Below are 12144 nucleotides of genomic sequence, written 5' to 3' on the forward strand. Positions count from 1 at the left end.
CCAGGGCATCCAGAGCCCGCACAGGCCAGCAAAAGCCACCCCGACAGCTCCGCCAACCGCGGCAATGACTGCGGCGCACCAGAAGGCAGCCAGACTCGGCTCCAGCCACAGGAAAAACCAGGTGGAGGGAGCTTCCACTCACACTGGCGCTCTCCAGATCTCAGGAAATGTGAAGGGAGAGCAGAAGTGAGCAACAGAGGAGCAGATCACAAGAACACCGGGAACAGCAAGAGAACCAGAGCAGCTGCGGCTCCCTCCCCTCCCCCATCGCCTACCCCAGCTCCAGCGAATAGAGGAGAGGTCCCAGGACCAGGCCACAACATATTGAGCCAAACCCAAGCAGGAGCAGAGTCTAGCAGCAACATCAGTGGCTCCAGCACCAGTAACAGCGGCCCCAGCAGAAGCAGATCCAGTAGCGGCAGCAGCGGCAGACACAAAAGCACCAGCATCAGTGGCAGCAGTGGCAGTGGACCCAGCACCAGCAGCTTCAGCAGCAGCAGTGGTTCCAGCAGTGGCAGCTACAAGAGCAGCAGCAGAGGCAGCAGCAGTGGCAATAGACCCAGCAAACTCAGCGTTAGCAGCAGCAGTTCCAGCAGCGGGGGTGCTGATCTGCAGAGCCACAGTTGCCAGACTTGGTTTGACTCGCAGGAAAAGCCAGTGCCCAGCTCCAAACATCAGAACAGCAGCCCAACGATCCAGGCAGCAACTTGACTGAGACCAAAATCATCCAAGGTAACTGGGATTGCACAAGGGAAGGGTCTCACTTGGTCACAAGCTGACTTGTATCCCTCAAAAGACCAGAAATCTTAACCTCTTTGTTGATAGAGAACCTGGTCATTATAATAACTACTCTTGCATACATACTTGGGGCTGTTTTTTTTTAATTTTTTTTTATTTATTTATTTGAGAGCGACAGACACAGAGAGAAAGACGGATAGAGGGAGAGAATGGGCGCGCCAGGGCTTCCAGCCTCTGCAAACGAACTCCAGATGCGTGCGCCCCCTTGTGCATCTGGCTAACCTGGGACCTGGGGAACCGAGCCTCGAACCGGGGTCCTTAGGCTTCACAGGCAAGCACTTAACCGCTAAGCCATCTCTCCAGCCCTTGGGGTTGTTTTTGATTGGATGTGTACAGTGTTTAGTTAATTTTTAGAATCTATCTATATTTTATTCCACTCAGCCTACTTGAATACTCCCATAGCAGGGAAACTCAACCCCTAGGAACACCTTTGTAGATACTCTCAGAGTCTTAAAAGCCACACCTAACACCTTAAGCTCCTACCATGGAAATATATAACATCAAATCAATTGATACAGCTAAGAATACCCAGCTAGCCAGAAAATCCAAGCATTAACTTAATCCAAGATGCAAAAATTTACATTATAACACAAGAAACACTAAAAAGCAAGACAATATAAATCTACCTATTAATGCATCAGAAATGACCTCCAGTGAGAACGAGTTAGAAGAAATGCCTAAGAAAGAGTTCAAAACAATGATAGAAAATATGTTCAAAGAACTCAGAGAACAAATCACAGGGGTCAAAGAGGAACTCAAAGAGGATATCAAAAGAATCAAAGAAGACACAGGACACCAATTTCATGAAATAAAGAAGGCAATACAAGACATAAATAAGGAAATAGAAATAATAAAGAAAAACCAGTCAGAATTACTAGCAATGAAGAACACAGTTAATGAAATAAAAAAAACTCCGTAGAAAATCTCACCAGTAGAATGGATGAAGGAGAGGACAGAATATCTAAGCTAGAAGACCATGTGGCAGATCTAATACAGTCCAACAAAGAGAAAGACAAACGTATAGAAAAGTATGAGTGGGAATTTCAATATATTAGGGACACTATGAAAAATCAAATATAAGAATTCAGAGCATAGTAGAAGGAGAAGAATTTCACTCCAAAGGCATAGTAGGCGTCTTCAACAAAATCATAGAAGAAAATTTCCCCCAAACTGGGAAAGAGGTGCCAGTGCAGATACAGGAAGCCTTTAGAACCCCAGCCAGACAAAGCCTGGAAAAAACCTCTCCTCTCGATATTATAATCAAACTTCCAAATACATAAACCAAAGAAAAAATATTGAAAGCAGTTAGACAGAAAAATCAAGTTACCTACAAAAGCAAGCCCATCAGGATTACATCAGATTATTCAACACAAACTTTAAAAGCCAGAAGGGCTTGGAGTGATATATTCCAAGTTCTGAAAGATAACAACTGTCAATCAAAGTTACTTTATCCTTCAAAGCTATCCATTCAAATAGACGGAGAAATAAGGACATTCCATGACAAAAGCAGGTTAAAGGAGTATTTGAAGATAAAACCAGCTCTACAGAAAATACTTGATAGAATCCTCCATGCTGAAGAAAAGGAAAAACACACATATAAGGAACCTGGAAAAAACAACTAATACTCAAATACTAGTTAACACAAGACAGCACACATAGAACCAGAACCACAAAAGAAAAAATGCAAACATAAATACACACCTTTCAATAATATCTCTTAAAATCAATGGCCTCAATGACCCAACGAAAAGATAGAGGTTTGCAGACTGGGTTAAAAAGCAGGATCCTACAATTTGTTGTCTCCAACAAACTACCTTTCTACAAAGGATAGATATTATCTTAGGGTAAAGGGTTGGAAGATGGTGTTTCAAGCAAATGGGCCTAGAAAACAAGCAGGGGTTGCTATCCTAATATCTGACAAGGTAGACTTTAGTCAAATGTTAGTCAAGAAAGATAAGGAAGGTCACTTTATATTGATTAAGGGCACACTCCAACAGGAGGACATTACACTCCTAACATATCTGCACCTAACAAGGGGGCTCCCAAATTCATCAAACAAAGATGATTAGAACTAAGGTCACTGATAACACCAAACACAGTAGTGGTGGGTGACTTTAACACCCCACTCTCATCAATTGACAGGCCATCTGGGAAAAAATAAACAGAGAGGCATCTGGACTAAATGAGGTCATAGAAGGAATGGACCTAATGGATATATACAGGACATTTCATCCAAAGGCTGCAGAATATACATTCTTTTCAGCAGCACATGGAACATTCTCTAAAATAGACCATCTATTAGGACACAAAGCAAATCTTAACAAATTCAGGAAAATTGAAATAATTCCTTGCATTCTCTCTGACTACAAAGGAATTAAACTACAAATCAGTAGCAAGAAAGGCTATAGAGCATACACAAAATCATGGAAACTAAACAATACACTACTAAATGATGAATGGGTCAATGAAGAAATCAAGAAGGAAAACAAAAAATTTACAGAGTCAAACGATAATGAGAACACAACATATCAAAATCGCTGAGACACAATGAAGGCAGTTCTAAGAGGTAAATTTCTAGCATTAAGTGCCTATATTAAGAAATAAGAAAGGTCGCAAGTAAAATACCTAATGCTTTACCTTAAAGCCTTAGAAAAAGAAGAACAAGGCAAACCCAAAATCAGTAGACGGGAAGAAATAATAAAGATTAGGGCAGAAATTAATGAATTAGAAACAAACAAACAAACAAACAAAAAAATCCAAAGAAACAAAGAGTTGGTTCTTTGAAAGGATAAACAAGATTGATAAACCCTTAGCAAATCTGACCAAAAGAAAGAGAGAAGAGACACAAATTAATAAAATCAAAGATGAAAAAGGTAACACCACAACAGATTTCAGAGAAATTCAAAAAATCATAGGGACATACTATAAAAGCATATACTACACAAAGCACGAGAATCTGAAAGAAATGGATGATTTCCTTGATTTATATGACCTACCTAAATTTAATCAAAATGAGATTAATCACTTAAATAGACCTATAACAAACATGGAGATCCGAACAGTTATCAATAATCACCCAACTAAATAAAACACAGGCCCAGGTGGATTCACTGCTGAATTTTACCAGACTTTTAAGGAAGAGCTAACACCATTGCTTCTTAAGCTTTTCCAGGAAATAGAAAAAGAAGGAATTCTACTACACTCCTTCTATGAGGCCAGCATCACCCTGATACCAAAACCAGGCAAAGATAGAACAAAAAAAGAAAATTACAGACTAATCTCCCTCATGAACATAGATGCAAAAATTCTCAACAAAATATTGGCAAACAGAATACAAAAGCATATCAAAAAGATCATTCACCCTGACCAAGTAGGTTTTATTCCAGAGATGCAGGGATGGTTCAACATACGCAAATCTATAAATGTAATACATTATATAAACAGGTTGAAGGACAAAAATCACATGATCATCTCATTAGATGCAGAGAAAGCATTTGACAAAATCCAACACCCTTTCATGATAAAAGTCCTGCAGAGACTGGGAATAGAAGGAACATATCTCAATATAATAAAAGCTATTTATGACAAGCCTACAGCCAACATATTACTAAATGGGGAAAAACTGGAAGCTTTTCTACTAAAATCAGGGACAAGACAAGAGTGTCCACTGTCCCCACTTTTATTTAATATAGTTTTGGAAGTTTTAGCCATAGCAATAAGGCAAGAGAAACACATAAAAGGGATACAAATTGGAAAGGAAGAGATCAAGTTATCATTATTTGCAGATGACATGATTTTATACATAAAGGACCCTAAAGACTCTACTAACAAACTGTTAAAGCTAATCAAAACCTACATCCATGTATCAGGATACAAAATAAATACACAGAAATCAGTAGCCTTCATATATGCTAACAACAAATACACAGAGGAGGAAATCAGAGAATCACTCCCATTCACAATTGCATCAAAATAAATAAATAAATAAAGTACCTTGGAATAAACCTAACCAAGGAAGTAAAGAATCTCTACAATGAGAACTTTAAAACACTCAAGCGAGAAATTGCAGAAGACACTAGAAAGTGGAGAAACATCCCTTGTTCCTGGATTGGAAGAATCAATATTGTGAAAATGGCAATCTCACCTAAAGCAATCTACACATTTAATGCAATCCCTATCAAAATTCCAAAGGCATTCTTCATGGAAATAGAAAAAACAATCAAAAAATTCATTTGGAATCACAAAAAACCTCGAATATCTAATATAATACTGAGCAACAAAAATAAGGCTGGTGGTATCACCATACCTGGATTTTAACCTATACTACCGAGTCATAGTAACAAAAAACAGCGTGGTACTGGCACAAAAACAGACATGTAGATCAGTGAAACAGAACAGAGGACCCAGATGTAAGCCCAAGTAGCTATAGCCACCTGATATTAGATAAAAATGCCAAAAATACTCATTGGAGAAAAGACAGCCTCTTCAGCAAATGGCGTTGGGAAAACTGGGTATATATCTGCAGAAGGATGAAGATAGATTCTTCTCTCTTGCCATGCACAAGAATTAACTCCAAATGGATTAAAGACCTTAACATCAGACCTGAAACTCTTAAACTGCTAGAGGAAAAGGTAGGGGAAACCCTTCAACATATTGGTCTTGGCAAAGACTTTCTGAATACAACCCCAATTGCTCAGGCAATAAAAACCACAGATTAATCACTGGGACCTCATGAAATTACAAAGATTTTGCACTGCAAAGGACACAGTGAATAAAGCAAAGAGGCAACCTACAGAATGGGAAAAAGTCTTCGCCAGCTATATATCTAATAGAGGATTAATATCTAGGATATACAAAGAACTCATAAAGTTAAATAGTAAGGAATCAAACAAGCCAATCAAAAAATGGGCTATGGAGCTAAATAGAGCATTCTCAAAGGAAGAAATACGAATGGCATATAAGCATCTAAAAAAATGTTCTACGTCACTAGGCATCAGGGAAATGCAGATTAAAACTACATTGAGATTCCATCTCACTCCTGTCATATTGGCCACCATCATGAAAACAAATGATCATAAATGTTGGCTGGGATGTGGAAAAAGAGGAACCCTTCTACACTGCTGGTGGGAATGCAGTCTGGTCCAGCCATTGTGGAAAACAGTGTGGAGGTTCCTAAAACAGCTAAAGATTGCTCTACCATATGACCCAGCTATAGCACTCATAGGCATATAGCTGAAGGAATCATCTCATTTCCTTAGAAGTATGTGCTCAACCATGTTTATTGCTGCTCAATTTATAATAGCTGGGAAATGGAACCAGCCTAGATGTCCCTCAACAGATGAGTGGATAATGAAGATGTGGCACATTTATACAATGGAGTTCTACTCAACAGTAAAGAAAAATGAAGTTATGAAATTTGCAGAAAAATGGATGGACCTGGAAAGGATTATACTAAGTGAGGAAACCCAGACCCAGAAAGCCAAGTGCCACATGTTCTCCCTCATATGTGGATCCTAGCTACAGATGATTGGGCTTCTGTGTGAGAAGGAAAATACTTAGTAGCAGAAGCCAGTAAGTTAAAAAGGAGACATAAAGGGAAGAGAAAGGAAGGGAGGAGGGTACTTAATAGGTTGATATTGTATATATGTAAGTACAATGATTGAGATGGGGAGGTAATATGATGGAGAATGGAGTTTCAAAGAGGAAAGTTTGGGGGTAGGGAGAGAATTTCCATGGGATAATTTTTTATAATCATGGAAAATGTTAATAAAAAATTAAAAAAATCATAGCTATTTGAGTTTGCCAAAATAAAAAAAAAAAATTATTGGCAAGCAGAAAGAGATAGAAAGAAGAGAAAGACAGAATGGGCAAGCCAGGGTCTCTAGCCATGGCTAATGAACTGCAGATGTATGCACCTTCATGTGCATGTGGTTTACATGGATTCTGGGGAGTCAAACCTGGGTCCTTTGGCTTCACAGGCAAGCACCTTAACTCCTAAGCAATCTCTCCAGCACTCCTGAGACATTTTTTCACTTTGTTTTTTCCACGTAGGGTCTCACTCTAACTCAGGCTGACCTGGAATTAACTATGTAGTCTCAGGGTGGCCTCGAACTCACAGTGATGTTTCTACCTCTGCCTCCCGAGTGCTGGAATTAAAGGCGTGTGCCACCACATTTGGCTTTATTTTTGATTTTAAAGTAGTGTAATAGGGAAATTGGGGTTCTGGGTTGCTTCCTGGAACTCCAAGCCCTGAGGTCTTATCTGCAAACTAATCAAAGAATTGTCAATTCCAGATCAAAGAGAATGATTTTTAAAATACCACATTTTATTCAGATTTTACATAGGCGTGCAGAAAGGTGAAGGCTGGGACGTAAGGGAGACAAAGTGGAGAGAAGTACACCATGTTGAGCCCAAAAACCCATGTGGGCCACACTGTAGCTCAAGAGTACATGTGACCATGTGGATCTGGGGAAAATAACACGGAAAGAAAAGAGAAAAGAGCCAGGTGTGGTGGCGCACATCTTTAGTCCCAGCACTCGGGAGGCAGAGGTAGGAGGATCACTTTGAGTTTGAGGCTACTCTAAGACTACATAGTAAGTTCCAGGTCAGCCTGAGCTAGAGTGAAACCCTACCTCGAAAAAAGAAAAAGAAAAGAGAAAAGAAAGTTCAAGGAGCTCCTGTCATGTGGGGAGTTGGAAGAGATAAAGAACCCATGTGGAGAATAAGGGCTAGCAGGGCCCTCCCAGCTGGGCCTGGGCCTGGGCCTGAGCCGAGCCAGCCCAGGCCCAGCAGAGAAAAACTCACCCACAGCTGGAAGTTTCCAAGTGATCAGAAGCAAGAGTGCCCACCCCTTGCAAAAGTATTCAGGGTGGTGATCTTTTGGTTCAGGTGAACCAGAGGGCCAGCTGGTTGGATAGGTCTAAGGGCTGTCTCAGGAAGAGACTAGCTCTGGCACCAAGTTGGGTGGGGAAGGGCGGGAGAGGGCTGAACTCGACCAACCACAGTGTTTAAATCCTAGGAAGACCTCTCTCCCAGGAGGGGTCCTGACTCTTTGTGGAAAAACAGTTCTTTGAAACTAGGCAAAAGATAAGAAAAACATTACTTCCCTTTTTACCTTCAGGGGTCCAGTTACCCTAACTCTACCCCCACCAGTAGGATCTCATATTGACCCAGGCTGACCTGGAATTCACTATGCGGTCTCTCCTACCTCCTAAGTGCTGGGATTAAAGGGGTGCACCACTATGCCCAGGTTTTCTTTGTTTTGTTTTGTTTTTTGTTTTTTCAAGGTAGCGTCCACGCCTTCCTTGGACAGTCTTTTTTATTTTTTTATTCATTTTTATTTATTATTTTTTTGAAAATTATAGACAACCTTTAGTAAAGCGAATATACAGCCGGCTGTGGTGGCGCACGCATGCCTTTAATTCCAGAAACCATGACTTTAACACACTTTAATATAGGTGAACAAGCTCATCCATGCTAGATCCACATTCCTGAAGGCTAAGTTTGGGTTCAGTAAGCCGCTGGTCTCGACGCCTTCCCCATGTGGAGTGGACAGTCTTTAAAAAAAATATTTTATTGGACTTCATGTTAAGATGGTGGCAGAGGAACCATGCCAAAGCAGCCTGGTGGGGGGGTGGTCAGCCAAAAAAAAAAATAAAATACAAGAAAATACACTCTTCTAATAAAAAGTGAAGGTATATAATAAATTATCAACCATAGAAGAGAAGTGGGAGACCCATAGAGTCTAGAGATCACAGAAGCAGGCAGAGGAAGCTCCAGCAGCAGCAGTACAGGTCTATGTGGCCACGGCCACCAGGCTTGGCCTGAGCTGCAGAAAAAGCCAGGTGAGGGGATTTTCCACTCATACCAGCCTCCTTGCAAACTCAAGAAATGTGGAAGGGATGACAGCAGGGACTAGTGGAGTGGCTCAGCTTGTGAGGAAGAGGATCACGAGGACTAGTGGGAAAAATTCAGCCACCATCCACAGCCTCTCCTCCCCCACCATTGGCGCAAACACCAGAGACATGGGAAGGGCGCTCACCACACAGCACCCAGCAAAAAATCTCTACATTATAATAAAAGAAAAAAATCAAGATAATATAAATCCACCAAAAACTATTAATACATCAGAAATAACCTCCAGTGAGACTGATTTAGAGGAAATGCCTGAGAAAGATTTCAAAAGAATGATTATACATATGCTTGAGGAAATCAAAGGAATCAAAGAAGACACAGAAAACAAATTTGCATTCATGGCCTCCCTCCTGCTTCAGCTCCTAAACAAATTACAGGAGTGAGCTACCATGCTAGAATTCACTGTAACTTTTTTTAAATAAAAATATTTTATTTTTATTTATTTGACAGAGAAAGAGACAGAAAGAGAGAGAGAGAGAGAGAGAGAGAGAGAGAGAGAGAGAGAGAATGGGTGTACCAGGGCCTCCAGCCACTGCAAACAAATGCCTGTGCCCCCTTGTGCATCTGGCTAATGTGGGTCCTAGGGAATTGAACTTGGGTCCTTTGGCTTTGCAGGCAAACACCTTAATTACTTAAGCCATCCTTCCAGCCCTCACTGTAACTTTTTTTTTTCTTTTTGGTTTTTCGAGGTAAGGTCTCACTCTAGCTCAGGCTGACCTGGAATTCACAGTCTCAGGATGGTCTTGAACTCATGGCGATCTTCCTACCTCTGCCTTCGACTGCTGGGAATAAAGGCATGCACCACCATGCCTGGCTTGACTTTCATTTTAAAGAAAGGGTCTCAGCCATGCATGGTAGCACATGCCTTTAATCATAGCACTAGAGGCTGAGGTAGGAGAAATGCTAAGAATTCAAGGCTAGTGCTAGAGAAATGGCTTAGTGGTTAAGGCATTTGCCTACAAAGCCAAAGGATCCAGGTTCAATTCCTAGAACACATGTAAGCCAGATGCACAAGGGGGTGCATGCATCTGGAGTTCCTTTGCAGTGACTAGAGGCCCTGGCATGCCCATTATCTCTCTCTCCCCCACCTATTTTTCTTTCTCACAAATAAAGAAATAAAAATTAGCTGGGTGTGGTGGCACATGCCTTTAATCCTAGCACTAGGGAGGCAGAGGTAGGAGGATCACCATGAGTCCGAGGCCACCCTGAGATTACATAGTGAATTTGAGGTCAGCCTGGGGGCTAGAGTGAGATCCTACCTTGAAAAACCAAAAAAAAAAAAAAAAGTATCCAGGCGGAGTGGGGCACACCTTTAATCCCAGCACTGGGGAGGCAGAGGTAGGAGGATCACTGTGAGTTCAAGGCACCCTGAGACTACATAGTGAATTCCTGGTCAGCCTGAGCTAGAGTGAAACCCTACCTCCAAAACAACAACAAAAAAATCAAGGCCAGCCTGAGGCTACAGAATGAATTTCAGGTGAGCCTGTGCTAAAGTAAGACCCTGCCTCAAAGGAAGAGGGGTACTGAGGAGATGGTTCAGTGATTAAAGACTCTTGTTTGCAAAGCCTACTGGCCTGAGTTCAATTCCTCAGTACCCACATAAAGCAAGATGAACAAAGTGTGCATGTACCTGGAGTTCATTTGCAGTGGTTAGAGGCCCAAGGGCACCCATTCTCTCCCTCTCTCTCTCTCAAATAAATAAATAATTTTTTCCCCAGGTCCTTATATGTGTGTGTTTCCTTTTCTTCAGCATGGAGGATTCTTTCAAATATTTCTGTAGAGCTGGTTTTGCCTCCAAATATTCCTTTAGTCTGCTTTTGTTGTGGAATGTCCTTATTTCTCCATCTATATGAATGGATAGCTTTGTAGGATAAAGAAATCTTGGTTGACAGTTATCTTTCAGAACTTGTAATACATCACTCCAAGCCCTTCTGGCTTTTAAAGTTTGTGTTATCTGCTGTAATCCTGATAGGCTTGCCTTTGTAGGTAACTTGATTTTTCTCTCTGACTGCTTTCAATATTTTTTCTTTGGTTTGTGTGTTTGGTAGTTTGATTATAATGGGGGAGGGATCTTTCCAGGTTTTGTCTGGCTGGTGTTCTAAAGGATTCCAGTATCTGCATTGGCACCTCTTTCCCAATTTGGGGGAAGTTTTCTTCTATGATTTCATTGAAAATGCCTATTATGCCTTTGGAGTGAAATTCTTCTCCTTCTACTATGCCCTAAATTCTTATGTTTGATCTTGTCATAGTGTCCCTAATATCTTGAAATTCCCATTCATACTTTCCTATTAGTTTGTCTTTCTCTTTGTTGGACTGTATTAGATCTGCCACCTGGACTTCTAGCTTAGATATTCTGTCCTCTCCTTGATCCACCCTACTGATGAGATTTTCTACAGAGTTTTTTATTTCATTAACTATGTTCTTTATTGCTAGTAATTCTGACTGGTTTTTCTTTATTACTTCTATTTCCTTATTTATGTCTAGTATTGACCTCTTTATTTCATTAAATTGGCATCCTGTGTCTTCTTTGATTCCTTTGTTTTTCTTCTTTGACTTCTTTGAACATATTTATAATCATTCTTTTGAACTCTTTCTCAGGCATTTCCTCTAACTTGTTCTCACTGGAGGTCATTTCTGATGCATTAATACTTTTTGGTGGATTTATGTTGTCTTGATTTTTGGTGTTTTCTTGTGTTGTAATGTATGTATTTTTGCATCCTGAATTATTTAATGATTGTATTTTCTAGTTAGCTACAGTATTATTAGATGCATTAATCAATCTGATGTTATATACCTTCAGGGTAGGAGCTTAAGGAGCCAGGTGTAGCTCTCAAGACTCTCAGAGTATCTACAAAAGTGACCCTACGTGTTGAGTTTGCTGCTATGAGAGTATTCAAGTAGGCTGAGTGGAACCAAATATAGATAGTTTCTAATATTTAACTAAACAATGTACACTTTCAATGAAAAAACAGCACAGTGTATTTATCCAAGATTAGGTATTATGACAACCAGAACCTCTGTCTGACCCTTAGGCTGTGTAGTGCCTCATCCACTCCCTTAATCCTGACAACAAGGAGGTTAAGATTTCTGGTCTGTTGAGGGTTCCAAGTCAGCTTGTGACCAGGTGAGACCCTTCCCTAATGTATAACAGAAGAGGAAACAATGCCACTATAAATCAAGAAGCAACAAATAACAAGCCCAAAATATAGCTTATTTAAGAATGTCAAATCTGACCATCCATCAGATTTAACATAAAATTTATCCTGATATGGAAAATGCAATTAGCACTTCTGGTTCAGGCCTAACCTGGTATAATCCCAGTTACCTTTTGGGATGATTTTGGTCTCAGTTATGCTATGCTTCTTCTTGGGTCCCTCTTTGGTGTGCTGTGGGTTCAAGTAGGCATGGCCGATGGCTGGTCTATTCACTGGA

Source organism: Jaculus jaculus, chromosome 1, assembly GCF_020740685.1.
Source record: "Jaculus jaculus isolate mJacJac1 chromosome 1, mJacJac1.mat.Y.cur, whole genome shotgun sequence".
Classification (NCBI taxonomy): Eukaryota; Metazoa; Chordata; class Mammalia; order Rodentia; family Dipodidae; genus Jaculus; species Jaculus jaculus.